Genomic DNA, 11076 nt, shown 5'->3' on the forward strand with positions numbered 1-11076 from the left:
CTTCCCCATTCTGACTTCAAAGAGTGTGTGTCCAGGTGCTGACAGTGACACACTCCAGATCCATTTGATTGGATTTGCATTATGCCGGTCACGTGGGCCATTTGGAAGAAACCACATTTCATCATCTGTTCAGTTTTCACCCCCCCCCCACTCCCTCCCCCCTTCTGATTTCAGAGCATTGAGACATTGTTTTTCTTTCCACATGAGCCCTGCGCTGATCATTGCGCGGCGTTTGCGTCGCCCCGTCTGGCGCAGCGTGTTGAGGCAAGACCAGTAAATGCTGATGCAAACAAACACTGGGTTGCCGTGGACGATGGCAACTCCTGGCGTGCGCGCAAGAAAGAAAGAGGCAACTCTGATGCAATCCACAGCGCTGGCTCATGATGCCACTTCTGCATGGCTCCACAGATCTTTGACAAATGGAGCCAAAGCAGGAGTCCCACAATCCTCCGTTCCCCATTTGCTTCTGTTAAGGAGACGGCTGCTCTGAAATATTTGCAACAACGTCCGCAGAGACTGAAGAGGACGTTTCACAGGCAAGTTGGGCCCTTGCCAGTGGGTCACACTTAACACATTTAACACGTTAACCCGTTTTTTTTTAATCACCATTAGAATGAACCCCCCAGCTTCTATTCTCCCTTTTCTGCTTTTTAATCAATTTTTTTCACCTCACTAATGGGAGGTGGGGGTTGCTGTTTTGTCTCCTTTCTTGTTCAGAGGCTGGGGAGTTAGGCATCAAGGTTAAAAAGCAGCATCGCATTACACTCAACAAGCTTTGTGCACGAGTGGTAGAACAAGCTGGATAAAGGTTTATTGAAAAAGCAAAACATTTAGTAATTGTGTGTAAAATTGTCATCAAATTAAGGGTTAAAGGCTGCAGGAAAGGTTTATAAAAGTGTGTTATACCTAAAATTGATGACAATACTGAGGCTAGAATCCTACAAAATAAAGGCCTTTTTCCATCCTTGTGTTGACAGTCTTACAACTACTGTAACCAGGGGGACTCCTGATTTACAGAAGACAGATTTAAGGATTAAGACTTTTTTATAAGAACACCTAAGAACTCATTTAAGACCGTATGTGCAAAGAAAAGGAATCAGTCTGCCGTTTCTTGCTCTTCAAATTGGATTCGATAGCCATGATTCCCACTGTATCAAGTTTCAAAAATATTTTGTTTCTTAAGGATTTCAACCAACCGGTTTTAACCACCATGAGTAATCTCTATTTTTAAGTCGTTTATCATTAATAAGCGCTTTCCCTTTTTTCCTGCACCAACAAGAATGAGAATCAGTTGATTTACGTTGATTAAGTGAACGGTCGAGCGGTTGCTTCAAAGAGCTTGTGTTATTTGGGCGTCACCGGTGACATCTCCAGTGTTAAGGGGAAAAATTATTATTATTATTTTTTTGGTTTGGATTTTTGTATGAAAAACTCTTTAAAATTTGGTTAGCGGGGTAGCTTAATAAACTTCCCTGAAAGAACTACTGAGGCAAAAATCCCACGAAATAAATACTTTTTCTCAGGAGACAAGGATCCGACATGTCAGCTCTGCAGAGACCAAACAATATAAAAAGTGCTCTTGCAAGGTTTATTTCAAAGTTTAATCTTTCAAAATGGGTTTTCTTTTGAAACATATTAATGTGAAGTAGAATATTTTTTAAATATTCTAGTAAATAAAAGAAATCATAATTCATCCATCCATAGCAAAGATTTTTAACTAACTCAACTATAAAACAAAATAATAATTATTAATCAATAATTACTTTGCATAACATTATATAGGTTCCCTCTTTCTCCAACTCATATTTTAAAAGGCTTTTTAAACAGGTTGTCGTAGCAACTAAACAACACTAGTCTTTTTTTTTCTTAATTGCTTTCTTTTTTAGGGTTTAAATCTGGTCTTTTTGGCCAAGAAAAAGTAAATTACAATAGTCGTTGTTTTAGCAACAATAATTGTTTAAAATTTTATTGCATGTGAAAAAGGAAATAAATTGTGTTTGGGAAGCCATCATCACAATGTTTACTTTAGCTAATAGGTTACAAATCAAGAAAGAATAACATTGAAAACAAATGTAATTTCATGATAATATCATAAAAATACAATTGATTTGTTTGATATTGTGATTGTACATGAGTGTACGAGACCAGATAAAAGCTTTATAATATTCATAATATAATAAAATAACCCTGAAAAATACATTCACACACAACAAATAAAAACGTAGGAACTTAAACATAAAAACACCAGACCTTAATCTTGACTAAAATATGGATATAATATAGAAGCTACAGAAGGTTTTTCTTTAATGCAAATACAACCATTAAAACCAAAATTGACTGGGGAATAATCACACAATGGGAAGCAGCTGTGGTGAACTATGGAAGCATTTGTGTAGCATAATTAAAAATAAAAGTCAAAACCAGAAATGCTTTTTCATTTTCAAAATGAAGCTGCATCAGTTGACTCAAAATTAAAAAGAAAAGGCAATCTGCCAAACCGCTTTTTCGTTTTCTTCTTCAACACCGTTTATTCTGTCACATAATTAAAATGATAAAGAAAATGGTATTTGACACTTCATTTTCAAAAAATTCTCTGGTAAATGTGTAGCAAAATTCATTTAGAAATGTCTAATTTGACAATTAAAATGGATTAATAGAAATGCTTTTTCATTTTCAAAATGTAACTGCATCAAAAATTAAAATTAAAAATCAATACTTCAAAATGCCTTTTCATTTTCTACTTAAAATCCGCTTATTCTGTGTCATAATTAAAACGAAAATGCAAAGAGGGGATTGTATTTTCATTTTCACATCCACTCTGCGAACATTGTCACATTATTCAATTCGAATAAGCATTTCCAGAGGGGAGGCGGGGCAATGACATCATTGCTATCTCTGTGTGTCCGGCTGCTAAGAGGCACATGCTAGGAGCAGTGCGGACAGGCTTGTAGCCTTGTGTTAGCGACAGAGAAGAGGGCTTTGTGACAGTTGTGCCCTCCTGATGATTGTACACAGCTTTTTGGGACTACGTAGCAGCATTTCCGCCTTCCATGGTCCTCCTTCTGACGCACCGCGGTTCTTTGAAACTTTCCCCGGGACTAGCTTTGTCTTCGGTCCAGCAGCGGGATCGACCGAAGTCAGAAGTGCTGCTTTGGAGACCTGAGAAACTCTAAACCATCATATGAATATGTGTTTCCATGGTGTCCAGACAAAATAAAGGCTGATGTCATTCCCACATATTTACATCCAAGATGCTCATTGCAGCATTGCCCGCACAGAGTTTTAAGTTTCTCCACGGCTAACGTTTTTAGCACCTGGTAGCCTAATGCTAACCCTTCTTCGGGGTCATTGCAGCCAAGAAAAAAGCACTGAGCGCACGGATTCAAAAAATTATGAGCGAGCAGGCCCTTCATAATAATCATAACAATAATTAAAGCACATTTAGAAGATACGTGTTGGTCCGATCAGCAAACGGCAAACGTTTAGGGTGGCGAAATCTGCTTGAGCTGTTGATGGGGCTCCAGCTGTCCTCGAACAGCAAAATCAGCACATAAAAGTATATTTAGGAGATAGTCTCCTGCAGCTTGGAAATTGCGACATATGCAATCAATAGCCCACGGAGCTGTCGCCAGCAACACCTGACTCGACCACAACTCTTTGACTTTTGTGCAACACTTTACCAACCACATAAATCAGCTGATTTATGTTGCCAAACACTTCACTACTGTCAAGTGTTGCATATTAGGGCAAAGCTGCTTTTCTCTGCTCCAGAATCCGCTGGAATTACATTTATTGCGTAAATCTTTGAAGAGTTATGAAAGTTGGAAAAAGAAAAAGAAAAAAACACTTGAGCTAAATATCCGGTGTTAAAGGATTAAAATGTTTTAGTTAACAGGTTTTTCCTGTTCCTATTTTTTAATTACAAGCATATAAAAATCTCAATAAGTAAAATTTAAATACACTATAAGAAAAAAGGACTTTGAAACATTTGATTTCTGTAAAAGTTTGTCTGCTAAATTGCGAGGCTCATAAAGCTAGCAACCAGTTGTTAGTAGCATTCACATGTTATTTTTCAAAATGTGGCTTATTGCGTTTTTAGGTCTTGAACTTTAATGTACTAAAAACTTCAAACTTGAGTTTCAATGAATGCAGGAAAAAAAGGACATAAAGCAACAATACTTATTATGAAACATTCTAATTTTACTAAAGCTAATTGGCTACATTATCTTAGCCAAACTTAGCTTAAACTTAGCTAAAGCAACATTTGGATTTTAGCCACATCTTTTTGTTTGGAGTTGGTTCACAGATTATACAAGATCTTAAATAATTGCTTTAATTAAAAACACAATAGGTATATCTTGTCCCAAAAACATTCCAAGATAAACTTTTCCAAACTCCATATCAGAAAAGTACTTCAGTTATTTACTTTCAAGAAGCCGTTTTGATGAGAGGAAAATGGTCAACAATAGCTGCGGTTACATGTGCAAAATATCTTGATCGGATCAAAGATCGGATTAGAATTCAACCTTGTACATAGGCCCAGAAATACTTTTTCCAATTGGAACAAACGTTTACATACCTTTCGGTCAGAATCAATCGTTTTGACACGCGGAGAACTGTTCAAAAAAACGGAAATGGGCACAAAATAAGAACGGATATCCATTGCCGTTCCATGTAAACAAACATGGCTGCGGTTGGCCTGGAGCGCGACGAGCTTCCGAGCGTGCATTGGGTTTTCTGGACACAATTTTACAAGCCCAAGCTAAACATTTCGGCATATTTCGATAAGGGAGAGACAGCAAGAGGATGATTTAATTCCACCCGCTATCACTTTAGTCCCCCCTCCCCCGTCAAAGACAAGGAGCCACCGGTGAGGAGTAAAGACTGGTGGGGGAGGGTGGTACTTCCTCAACATTGAAGAATGGGAGCAGAATTTCCGTATGACACGACCGTCGTTCATGAAGCATTGCTCATTAATGGAGAGTCATATGGCCCCAGAAGACGTTTCCGTGCCAGCTCCAGTTCCTCTCATCATGCGGGTTGCAGTAGTGCTGTATAAACTGGGCAGCTGTGCAGAATATAGAGTTGTGGCAAACCAATTCGGAATAAGCGGAAGTAGCGTCAAGACATTTGTTTACATGTTTTGCAAAGGAACGGTACATGGGCCAATTAAACAGCTGATCCGTACACCAACGGAGGCAGAGGCAGAAGAGATTTCCAGACGTTTTGAAGTGTCACATACCTTTCCACAAGTGATGGGTTTCATCGATGGAACGCACATTCCAATCCTACCTCCGTCAGACGGGTACAAGGACTTTGTGAATCAGAAAGGATGGCCATCCTACACACTCCAGGCTCCTGTTGACGACCAATTCTGGTAAAAAAATTATTTTTTTATCTAAGAACAGCCCATGCATAATAAAGCTATGTTACATTGGTTTCACCTATTTCCATTATCCCTGCCATGCAGTTTTTGGAACATCAGCTGTAAAATGCCAGGCAAGCGCACATGACGCAAATGCCCTTCAAAACATTTGTTTTTTTTCTTTTTGTTGAATGGAGCAGCCTAAAATGTGTAACAAACACTACTTAATTTCAATAATGTATGTTATCAAAAATTCGTTTGGGTTCTTCAAATATTGTTTAAACAAAATCAAATAATAATTCAAAACAGAAATACACCTGTCGATTTTTTCAAAATATAAATTTAATTTTCATAAATCCCAAGCTTCTTTTTTCTCTCTCTCTTTTCACAGTTGCATGTTCATGCAAGTGTCAATGAAATGTCCACGTGAACATGCATCGCAAACATGTCCATTTCGGCCTCAGTCCAGTAATCCAAATAAAAGACGCCCCCAAAAAATAAACTGGTATACCAGTAAAAAAAATATGTGTTTGGGTACCCAAGAAGAAAAAATAACGTTTCGATCTCACCAGCTGGTCTTTTTGATCGGTTTCTTTGGAATGCGCCCACTCCCGGGATCGCGCACGTCACTCCACTCGGTCTTTCGAAAAATCTCCGGTTTCTGTTCCCCTGTCACTCATCTGGACTCCACAGCATGTTTGGTGCGATGAATCCAGCAGGCAAGGAACATTGAATATTTGGAGTCTTTGGTCTTGGAAGAAGAGCACGGCGCAGCTGTCAGCGCGTCTTTCACCTTCCTTCTTCCCTCCTCTTTTTTTTAAAACTTGTCCTGTCCAACAGCTGAGCAAGCAGATCAGAGCTGAGAGCCTCTTGTATTGGATAGATTTTATTGTTACAATTGGGGTTTATGGATCTACAGACAGACTGAGAGTATATTTGTATAAACCCCTTTTGTATTTGAGGCTAAGGTTAATTTATGAAAATTAGATTTGTATGCATTCTTTTTTTGGACCAAATGGAAAAAAAGAAACAAAAGAGGAGAGAAAGAAACAGATTGGGATGTAAGGGATGGTGGATAAGGGGGTTAGAGTGGGGGGTAGTCGATATCACAAAGTTAAAACACAAGTGTCGTAAGTAAATTAAATTACATAACTTAGTTCACACAGCAACAAAACAAAAACAAAACATCCTTTAACAGAAGAAACATTAGAGCTAATGTTTCTTTTTTTTAATTATGTTTTTCCATAGACAGAATGTGACCGTCACAAATGTATGCTTGCAAAAACATGTCAACCAATAACCGGTAATTTCCCTTTTCTGTAACAGGGCATCAAGACCATTGGGGGTAAAGACACCAATCTCCTAATGGTTGGAGACCTACTCACTTCTTGACTGGCTGATCAAGGGATACTCAAACCCTCCACGCCTGAGTCCTGAGCAGGAGCCTTTTAACACCTACCTAAGCTCAGTCAGGGTGGGAGTGGAGATGACTTTTGGATTGTTAAATCCATAAAAAACGGATTCGGGGAAAAAACAAAGAAATCTCAGGGGTGCCCACATGAAGGAGGGATCCTCCCCCAGGATGGACAGGCGATTTACCAGAACTCATAGAGAAGAATTAACTTATCTAACTCTACAACTAAAGTCCAGCAGACGAGCTTCATCCAGCCGGAGTTGGGGGGGACGGCTGGGGGCGTGAGTCAAGCCATAGGCAGGATCCACAGCCAGGTATAGGACCACTAGTAGAGGCGAGCCAGAGACGAGGTACACTGGCCAATTGTTTATCCGAGCACGGATGAGCCAACTGGAATCTGGAAGCACTCAGGAAAAACACAGCATTAATTTTCATTGTTATGCCGACGATATGCAGTTGTATTTATCTATGAAACCTGACCAGAATGACAATATAGAGAAACTGAATGCCTGCATCAGAGACATCAAGACCTGGATGACAATTAATTACCTCCTCCTGAACCCAGAAAAAAACAGAGGTCATTATAACATCTGAACCCATATTTAGCTCAGATCGTGTCAAGTGCAGTCGGAATTGTCGCTGTAGTGTGATGTGTTTTGGCTATAGTTAGCCGACCCGTTGTAGTTGTGGAAGGTGTGCTGAGAAGAGTATGGAGCTACTGGAGGAGGAAGAAGTGCTGGAGGTGGAGGACGAGGTGGACGGATGATGGTTCTTAGACCATCTAAAAGTTGGGTGACGAGTCGCTCATTTGACCAGGAGCTCTCTTCAATAAACTGTGTGAGGAGACGCTGGTCCCTCTGCAGTCTTCGTCCCTGCTGTTCCTCAACCCACCGGTTTTGGGCCTCTTGAATTCTTTCAAGGAATGCTTGCTGCTCAGTCAACTAAGTGCTCATAGCTTTGGCATATTCAGATGAGCTGTGCCTCTTCCCTAAAAATATCAAAAAACAAAAAAATGAGGTTGTAAACTAAAAATGGCTAGTGAAATTCTACCTCTAAATCAAATTTAGAAAAAAACATTAGTTATTAAGCAATTTCGTGAATCAAAAGTGGCACTTATAATTACATTCCTTGTGACCTTCTACCAAAATATAGTAATATTTAGGCCTATTTCAGTTTCTTTAGATAACACTCACTCCTTTTAGTTGCTTCTCCAGATCTATTCCCATCATTTGTGGCCAGTTGCTCTCTGCTCCATCGTAACTGTATTCCTCTGACTGACAAAAATAAATCTGTTATTTAATATGGTCTTTTAAGGGAAGATACTAGTAAATATTATGCAGTATGTTTTCTAGTTTACACACTTACCACTAATGCTACTTTCATTAGCATCAAAGCTCTGGCTCACCAATGTGCTGCATCTGGCCTCTTCCTCCTCGAATCCAACGTCCACGCCATTTGTACGGACGTTTAACGATGGTCTTTCGCCCATGAATTCGTCCATTACCCGATAATATGGAAAACTTGAAGGGTCAACCCCGCTTCTGCTGTTATGGGTTTTAGCTTTGTCGTAACCGGTCTTTAAACTTTTCTGACAGCTTTTAATTGGCTCAATTGATCGATCGATTCCAACTTCCTTTAAGCGCCCGTGAACCTGAATGAATTATTCAGTGTTCCTGGACTTCCTACCGTCAAGCCTCTCTACAATTTTTTGATCTTTAAAAAATTCTGCCCCGCTTTATTTTCATCCAGCTCCCGTAACGGCTATGTGGCGTACGTTTGCGCGTGACGTAAACACGTGCACAGTAGTAACACACAATCGGAAGTAACGTTTACATACAGTCGGATCAACAATCGGCATAACCAACCTATCTCAATCAGAAATAAATTTTGATCTGAATGAGTCTGATCGGGGCAGACTATTCCGAACGGCGTGTTTACATGACGCATTTTTCTTAAATACGGCATTCATTCCGATTACTTTTGTCCATGTAAACGGAGCTAATGAGAGTACAGATGCCAGAAATATTATTATGACTCAATCTAATGTCCTACTTTATACACTGTATTTTACACTGTATTTTATCCCACGAAGGGAAATTCTTTCTCCGCATTTGACCCATCCCCTTGGGGAGCGGTGAGCTGCAGCCGAAACCGCGCTCGGGAGGCAGTAGCGTTAAGGGTCTTGCTTAAGGACCCTCACTGGGTGATGTTAACTGCTCGCCATTGATATGGTAATTGCCCCCAGTACCATTGCTCATTCCCCTCCGGGAATCGAACCCTGGTTTCCTGCATGGTAGCTTCCCACCTTACCAACCGAGCTACCCAGCCGTCTACTGTAATAAGACTACTTTTTTTAAAAGAGGGAAAACTGATTAAGAAAGACAGAAAACAGCAAATAAATGGGTGTAAGGTGGAAGATTTGTCCCGCAGTAGAAGTGTTTTATTGCTACAGTATGCAAACAAATAAAATCCAAAAGAGGAACAAACAAAAAAAGAAAAAGAACAATTAATTACACCAATTTGATGATAGTAAGCGAAGCCTCTACTGAGGCCAACGTTGAACTAATTGTTGCAACTGCTTCGTTAAATGGCTTTATCCAGCGCTTTGTGACAGCATGAAGCTTCTGTGTAGACGCTAATAAACAGAATTCATTAAGGAATCAACGGGAAAGCAGTCATTAGCCAGATCTGCTACCCTAACCGAGAAACTGAGTAATTGATTCAGCTGATAAATTACAAATAGCAAGAGGATGAGCTAAAAATGTCAGCCAGATGACTGTAGATTTAAATAAACCTGAAATGGGGAAATTCTGACACATTTTTACTGTCAGAACGTTATTTAGCATCAAATTATTTCAATCGTTTTAGACATCCTTTTGTTGGATTGAATGATTTTTAGATAACATATCTGTTGGTTTTCATTTGCTGCTTTTATTAGAGTCGAAAAACATCAGTCTTGAAGGTTGTTTAGTTGGGCTTACGCACGACGAAAGTGTGTGTCGAACCAGGAAGCAGTGATCATTAACTCATTAAGTCCAAAAACTGTGAAATGACTTTTTTCACCACCATTTAACCCATGGAAACCTCTTATGTTGCATGACGTCCTAATAGGTTCTGCATGAGCAACCAAATGAACATCCTTTTGTTATGCTCCTGTGGCTTCAATCATCTAAAGGCTTTCTAGTGTGTCAAACATCTTTGCTTCTATTTTGCCAATAACGTAAATTAGGGGTTTAAATTGAGCAGATTCCTGTGTCTTTTTTGACGTTTTTTTTTCATGGAAACCTACAGACATTTCACTTAAATTTGCAATTAATACATTGAGAAAGACTTAAATGTACCACCTTTTACCATGTATTTAAACGCTCATGTATATGTTAACAGATTCCATTTTCCTCTCTCACCAGTAACCAAAAAGATTATGGCTGAATACAAATTGCTTTAGGCTTCCATCTATCTCTACAATTCTTTTTCCAACAATATGTTTATTGTATTCTTTTTTTTTGCATTACAACACACACACTCACAAACACGCAAGAATTAAAAAAATATACACACACTCATAAACAAGCAAGAATTTAAATATATATATAAAATTTATATATACTTTCTTAGACACCGTAAGCTCTTTGTCTTCTAACATACTCAATATGAGTTTGAACACTTGAACAAAAAAACTTGATATACTTCTTGCAGAGACTTTTTTTGTTGAAAAATGAGTAAAAATATAGCATATAGTGAAGTTTCAAACATCATCACTGTCAGACAGATCCAAGCCCTCAACAAATGCAATAAGGGGTCTCCAAACACCTTCAAACAAGTTCTTTTTTCCTATTAACAAAAATGTTATACTTTCCATTACAGTTAACATAAGTTTAATCCCTACATTTATCCATCCAAGCGGAGAGATAACAAAAACGTAATACATACATTTAAATGTATGTGCTTCAGAGCACTACCATGTGACGAAATGCATTTCTCCTCCACGCCACAAGCGAGACACGGATGACCCTATCGGCGGAGGTTTAGCCAGCCCTAAGACGCTACAGCTCCACCTTAAAAAAAAAAACTTTTGGACACCACTACAGCTTCAAATGCCCCAACAATTCTTGGTCACTTGACCAAGTCTTGGTATCTTGAAACTCAATGGATGCCAGAATAACTAGACCTCTGACTTCATCCTGGCTGTTTTTAATTGGCTTACTGTCTAAGGCTTGGTCCACAGAGACACAGGTGTGGCAGGGAAAATTTGAAAACAGACTTAAAGATGGCATTATGACTCGTTCCAGAGCTTCAA

The 11076-nt window shown here is 39.1% G+C and overlaps 1 long non-coding RNA gene across 1 annotated transcript; it reads right to left on the reverse strand.

The window, feature by feature from the left end:
- Window positions 1-5727: 5727 nt before the first annotated feature.
- Window positions 5728-9488, reverse strand: LOC144989292 (uncharacterized). Its single transcript, XR_013653428.1, has 3 exons — window positions 8145-9488; window positions 7973-8053; window positions 5728-7767 (listed from the first exon to the last, which is right to left on the reverse strand). It is a non-coding gene; the product is annotated as an uncharacterized LOC144989292 (long non-coding RNA).
- Window positions 9489-11076: the final 1588 nt, after the last annotated feature.

The sequence above is a fragment of the Oryzias latipes genome, chromosome 23 (genome assembly GCF_053564925.1).
Source record: "Oryzias latipes strain Hd-rR chromosome 23, Olatipes_Hd-rR_3.1".
NCBI lineage: Eukaryota > Metazoa > Chordata > Actinopteri > Beloniformes > Adrianichthyidae > Oryzias > Oryzias latipes.